We start from the raw sequence: 7,538 nt of genomic DNA, 5'->3' as shown, positions 1-7,538 counted from the left end.
GTTTAGGTTAGATGTTACGGAGAAATTTTTTACTCAGAGGATGGTGAGACATTGAAACAAGATTGCTCAGAGAGGCCAAGTTTGATGAGGACAGTGGACAGCCTGATCTGGTGGGTGGCAACCCTGCCCACAGCAGGGAGGCTGGAACTAGGTGATCCTTAACGTTCTTTCCAATCTAAGCCATTATATGTTTCTAAACTCTGGCTGCTCAATAATTCCTGCTGTAGGTGGTCTGTTGGAGAATACCACAGCTCAAGTCCTAGTTGCCCTGCACAGTAATTCTTAGACAACAGAGCTTCATTTGATGCATTTGCTGATGACAGCAGATAAAGATACAATGGTGAAAGTATGTAAAGAAAGAATAATTTCCTGCACAGTTAGTCAGCCATGCAGCCACCAATTGACAAGCTGCAAAATGATTTAAGATATGCTTTTTTTTTTTCTTTTCTTTTTCCTTTACTGTGTTTTTTCAGTTTCACAATTACTTGAACTAGAAGTCGCATTACAATGACTACCATGTTAGGCAAACTTCAAATACAAAGTACAACATGAAGGACTGCTTGGTCTGTCTTTTCCAAAAACCTACAGTACAAGGGTGGATGCACTGGCTCTGTACTTGAGAAACCAGTTGAGCCTTCATGGAAAAAGGGCAGTAGGAGGATGGGCCACAGGTATAGAAAAAAACTACAGATGGAGAGGCACACCCTCCAAAACTTGACAAAAGGCATCTTGGCACATGGAGGCAAGCAGGTAAGAACTGATAGCCTACACGAAGGCCTTAGCTCTGTTCCTCTAAATATTAACCGCACAGACTCCACAAAGCCTCAGAAAAACTACTGCAGTTCAGATATTAAGAAGCTGCTAATAAACTTAACCTGATACTCAAATATATATTTTTAGCATCATCTTCCCCATAATCTTTCCCTCATTTATTTGAAAGTTATCAGCTATAGTTCGTTTATCATGACTAAGTTTGTACCTGTTCTGAGGTTTTAAATGGTGCCCACACGGTCACAGTGCCTCTACACAGGGTGACTTATTTCTCAAACACATTGCCGTATGTTGAGCTGCTTCCTTTGAAGCCCACATGGAGCCGGATTTTGGCTCTCATAAAGGCTGCTGGAATTTTGCCATCAGCATCGACGGAGCCAGTTCATGTGTGGATTTCATGTCTACGAACCCTGACAAGGAACAAAACTTCTCAACTTCTATTCAAGTGGAAAAAGCTTTCATGCTAACTAGCTGAGGTTTTTTTCTTCCTTGGATTAGAAAGGAACATGTCAGACATCCCACATGATACTCATCACCCTGGCTCCCATATTTCTTAATTCACAGTATAAAATTCAAAGCAATTACATAATAGTATTTTGTATTCTGCATAACTCATTGCTATTAAAACTAATAAGCTACACCCATGCCAACGACATGAGTTTTTTTTCTGCAGCGCAGCAAATCTACTTCAGAAAAAAATGAGGTAGAAAGCAGACTGACGCTTTTTAAGAGGACAAGACTTATCCAGCAATCTCTGATGGTGTGAGATACAGTACAGCTGCTACCACATTTGTCTGGGAAGTCTTTGCTTAACTCATTCTTGGCTCCATCATCAGTGACGTAATGAGTTCATCCCAAATTTGTGGCAAGACTTTTATTTTTCTTTTTACAACATCCTACATCTTGATTTGTTCTGTACATACACCCAGTGATAGGTTCACAGATGTCTTTGACAGTAAACTCTCAAACTAAGCAAGCCTATATTGTGCCACTTTCCTGATGGCACGGGATGTTAGTAAGATGAATATCAGGTGGCAAAGATCCTCATCCAGCATCATACATTTTCATGCTAAGAAAAATTCTTAAACATTATTTCCTTTCACAAAGGAAGACAAGTCAGAGCTGATCTAAGAGTTCAAAATGCAAGCACAGGTTGGTTTTCCTTCCAATCACTTACTAGTCGTCGTTTGTTTTGCTTTCCTATAAGCCTGGCTTCAGACTAATTGTCAGAAACCAGAAGATTTCACAACAGGCTAAGTTGTGCTGGAAGTGTCTGCAGAGGAAAGCAGATGAAGTCTTTTCTACTCATCATCGTAGGAGCAGAACACAATGATCATTGTAGGCCATTTCCAACTTGGGATATTCTATAATCTGCAGTCTTCTTCAGGGTCTAGGTTCAGTCCAGTGTGATGGCACTCAAACATGAGCTGATGGAGATTATATGGCTTATAATACTGCAGCAGGCTTGATGAGCAACTGTTTGGGCACAGCTACCAGTGATAAAAATAGCTGTCTTGATTCCAGCTTTGTACTTCCTTAATCCTGGAATTAAGCAGCTTAACTATCCCCAGCACAACTTGCTATGCCACTACCCAACAGTCTCAATAAATCTACGGCAGCTGAGGATTCTAGCCACGTCTCCATGTTTCTAGCTAAATCCCTTATTCTTTGGGAAGGGGAACAGGGAACCCCTGTCTTGACTTTGTAACATTCCACTCAGGGATTTCCAAACTCCAGAAGCACACCACAGGACTCAACCAACTTTAAGAGTCACTTAAAGAAGGGATTGATTTATCTAGATCTGCAATTTTTTATTCCTGCAATACGGTAAAAGCAGAAGAATGGAGCTACAGATGTGCTTCACAGGCATTCAATAGGGTCAACATTTCCTTGATTGCTGAGTGCCTCTGCACTTATTTTCTGTAGATAATATAGCAGTAGCTTGTTCTTAGAATTTAAATGAGGCGTGGGTTGAAGCTTGCCAAATACAATTTGGAAGCATACCCTAAGGGTCTGGGAGGGCACAGAGGAAGAAGCAGAGAGATTGCCTTGCAGAGCCTGCCAGTAGCAAAAGCTCTGCAGAATCCAGCAGACACGCCTACCAGATTGAAACTGCCAGACCTGATGCTCAGAAACACTCTGAAGCTCAGCTGAAGTTGTCAGCAGCTGCAGGTGTTCTCAAAAGCCCTCTGGCTGTCACAGTAGATGTCTCCCGAAAAGGAGGAAGAATTGGAAGGAAGAATTTCAACCTTTGATTCAGAAATAAATTACAACAGAATTATTTCTCGTCAAGTCTATGGCACAACAGCATAACAACCTGTGGTCACAACACTTAAGGCTTTCCTTTTCTTTTCCTCTTCTGCCTAGCCACGCTATTACTTGTTCTGTTTCATTCACAAAGAGTAAACACAGTCTCCATGTTCTAGAAGAAAACGGTACACAGCATTCACAAAATGTGTGCCTGCCTATGCATACATGGAGGGCTGGCGGATGTCTGAGAATTTTTCTTCCTCTTATATTCACTAGCTGAAATTAATTAATTTGTTGAAAGTCACACAGAGCAGAGGATAAAACTTCTATGGCTTGGAATTGGCCTGGAATTGAGAAGACTTGGTTTAACTAAAAGATGTTACCACTACTGAAATGCAAAGAAAGCAGCCATTTTGACAAACAACTGCATCACTGGTGCAGGAGATCTGACAGCAAACAGCAAGTCCGTAATAAAACTGGCAAAGCTAATTAGAAATTAGTTACAAGACAGCTCTGCAGCTGAAAGATATGTTTTTATCTTAATCCTATGACTTGCTGTTACTTTCACAGCAAACTAGAAGCCCACAGAAAACCTGCTACTATCTGTGGCAGCAAACTCTACCCCAAAAAAGATCAGCTCAAAAGCTTTCAGAATTCATCAAATCCATGAGTCCAAAGGGCAATTTCAGTCACTTACATGAGGAACACTCATGAAAAGGCAAAACTAAGGTCCCTTGCCTGTCATCTATAATACAAGGTACGTCCTATATGATATTTACAGTGAAGCTGCTGGATTCTTTGAAGTTATTGAACAAGAGCAATTAGATATACTTTGGCATGTAAAGGGGTACAGTATTTAGTCCCCCTACCTCTTTCCAGGTCTATAAGTTAACCACACAGAAATGAGGTAACACTTACTGGCATCCAGCACATGGTCTCTCTGCTGAAGTTTGTCAATAATTAACAGATAATCAGTAGCAACTGCACTAATATCCCTGCTTAATACTACATTTTCCCCTTAACACACAAATAAGTACACTCAAACTATCACATGACACCAATGTTTAGTTATTAATCTGACCGGACTGGAAACAACAATCAAATCCTCCTTACAAGAACACTGACTCACATGCAATTCCTTAAAGCGGTCTTAACGTTCTGGTTTAGCCTACAAACCTACAAAATGTCTGAAGAATGATTAATGCACAAGGCAGTTAATTAGAAAATACTCAAGAATAAAAAATGAAAATTCCAATTCTTCAGGAACTGTATCTTGCAAAACCATTTGGAAGTTCTGGCATTTACCTCATGGATGTTTTTATTTCTTGACAATGTTAACTTATTATCCAGGTTCCAGAAATATCAAGAGGCCTCACCCCTATTGTGCTAAACACTATAAAATGCATAGCAAATTGACAGTCCTTTCTCCTAAGAGCTTATTCATTAAATCACCATCTTCACTGAGATGAGAAATTTAAAGGCATACACCAAAGCTTAATGCTGTTCATGGGTAAAATATTAGGAGGAGCCTTAAATATTTCAGCACTGTCACAATTACATAGCTTAGCACGAACAGAGAGCAACGGTTAAATCACAGGAAGCAACATGGCTAGTTGTAATGATCTCAGATACAGGGTATTCTGAACAAAATACTTTGTATCCCAGCAACCTCAAATTGCTGTTAAAATCTTAATCCTTCATCTTTACATATGATATGAAAATGTGACCTTTTATACAACTGCATTCTATTAGCACCATCCGAACGGTCTGAAGAATGAAAACCCTATTCATGTCCAGAAATGAACATTTTTCTTGTTACTAGTTAAGGGCATTTTAAAAAGCATGCATGTGTACTGTAAGAGCTTGAATGACTGCACAGATGCATACACACAACTGCTTTTCAGTTTTAGCATTTACGTGAGCCTTAAGCTAGCTCTATCAGGTCTTACATAGTAACGATATCTGCAAAGATAAAGAGTGAACCTTTACAGAAAGAAAGCCTTTAATCATTCTCCTAATCTGAGCCTGAACTAATGAGGAAAGTCTCAGTGCAGTCTAGATAACTCTTGCTTAACTGTATTTGACATTTTGGAGTAGATTAGGTTCTAATGGTTTACGGTAGAGCTTTCTCTTTAGAAACCTTGGGATGTCATTAATAAATACTGGCCATCGCATAGGGACTCCACACCTCTGTAGTCGAGACAAAACATCTTATAGGAAATCACTGCCTACTGTGTCATGAACCACATCAGTGAAGCCAGGCGCAACATCCATCAAAGATTAAAAGAGCAGAAAACGAACACTGCTGTGACTAAACACTTGGAATCATGTGCCGACTGTCACAAACAATTAGAATTCAGCAGGGGCATTCTCAGGCATTCACAAATCACGACTGCAGGAGACCGCAGGAAATGGGGCCACGATTAACCCATCCTGCTGTCCTCAGTCATAACAACAGGATGTTATGGGGAAGAAGCTGCAAGATTTTTCATCATGAAAAGAACTCATTTTCCTAAAACCTCACCTTCTGATCAGGATTCAAAGAATAATGTGTTATACAAGGAAACTTAGAGACCGGGAAATCTGTGCTTCATTCTCTATTCTTTTGAGTAGGGCAGGCATTTGGCAGCAGTGGGAATACAAATGCTACAGGCCTGGTCTCCAGGGAAGGCAGATCCTCTCATCCCTCTGTCCCTCGGTGTCTCAACGCATCTTTGCTGAATGCCAACGTGCTGCCACATACGTAACTCTTCCTGTCCTCATGCAGAAAGCAAATCACTGCAGGAAGACAGACTGGATATGATGCTCACTGATTCTAGAAGGTGAGCGAAGGAAAACAGAAAGCCCTTCTGAGCACTACAGCACATGAAAAACTGGTACAAACTATACCATTCTAAATTTGAATATTATTATACTGGGCACCTGGACAAAAAAAAAAAAAAAAAAAAAAAGACCAACCTATTTCACATATGTTCATAGAAAGGATTGTGGAAAGACTCGTTATTTTCTTCAACCCTTTTATTTAAAAGTGGGTCAGCTGAACCTAGTACTACATTCTCAAACTTGCTGTAAGACAGACAGAAAACTGAAATGGAAATTTTCCTACCTGTCATTTCAGAAAGTCAGAACTAGATTTTCACTTAAAAACAAACACGAACAAAACAAGGGCTGTAAGAGCTAGCCCTGCTGGCTAGTACAGTCACACTGCCCTGCAAAAATGCCTGTGCTGGCTCTTGCCTTTACCTGCACATCACAGACCATGGTGCCCCCATTCAATCATTGCTCCCCCTAGCCTCTTAACAACAACCTGACTCACGCAGGCTCTCTGACTGACTGCCTTAGTAGCTACAGCTGGCTGTGGAGCTGTGAAACACCAAGGCTTGCACAGGAAGTTTCGAAGTCTGTATTTTTCAACATAAGTTTAGGCCTTCCAATATTATCATACACAGACACATCAGCTAGCGAAAGCTTGACATACTGCCTGACTCCAGCTCAAGCTGAAAGTCACATTTTGGGCATTTTGGGAGGGCTCTCAGTGCTGGATGGGCTCAAAAGCAACAAACACCTCTGACAGCAGTGCAAATTGGTTTTTCTGCACGGGATCAACCCACTATTTAAAGCAGCACATGCTAGAAGAAATTAATAAATGCTGAGGAGAAATATATACAAAGATGTAGGAAAAGAATAATCAGATGCAATAATTGGCTGAACTGTAAAGGAAAATGGACAGGCTTCAACATGCCTGCCATACTGTGAAATATTTGGGCAAGTACAGGGTGGCCTGTTTTGAGAACTGCCAATAAATACATTCCATGAATCAACACAAACTAGAAGATAATTAAGTGGCAAAAAGTTTTAACGTATTTGCAATTTACAGAGACACTGCTGTTCAGGGCTGTTACTTTTACACTCCATTTATTTGTGATCCAGAACAACAGTAATTATCCGAGTCTCTTCAGTTGTTTGCACATCTGCTCACTGAGATGTTGGGAACTCAGATGTTTCCAGACCATGAAGAGTAACAGGTCTTTCCAGGCTAATCCCTCACGTGCCACAGGTGTGACACGAGACACACTGTTCTCAATCAAGGAATAAATTTGGTGGTACAATTCCAAGTAGTTCAGATAAAGCACCTCATTGATTCGTTCTCAGTTCCTACACAGCATGGCACTGCAACTCATTCAGAACATTGGCAACGCTGCACAGAGGCAGAAGTTGGGACTGGGGCCAAGAGCAGAGTTGGCTAAAATCACAATAGACTAAAAAGGTAACCGACTTTATTACGGTTCTCTATTGAGATCTTACTGGCTTATCTGTAGGTACTTCAAAAGCACTTCAAAATCAAAAGATTTATTGATTAGAGTTTGTTAGCTCATCAGCAGCAGGGAGATGTGAAAAGATTACAGCATCTGTCTGTCCCACGTTATTGCTGAAGGATCACACACCTCCTTGGTACCCAGGGCGGGCCCCCCCGCCCCCCCGGGCGCGGGGCGGGGGAAACAACACAAAACACAACA

Source organism: Lagopus leucura, unplaced genomic scaffold, assembly GCF_019238085.1.
Source record: "Lagopus leucura isolate 7727_CA_CO unplaced genomic scaffold, USGS_WTPT01 Super-Scaffold_100012, whole genome shotgun sequence".
Lineage (NCBI taxonomy): Eukaryota > Metazoa > Chordata > Aves > Galliformes > Phasianidae > Lagopus > Lagopus leucura.
The sequence above is the reverse complement of the archived record's forward strand: the minus strand, read 5'-3'. Positions refer to the sequence as shown.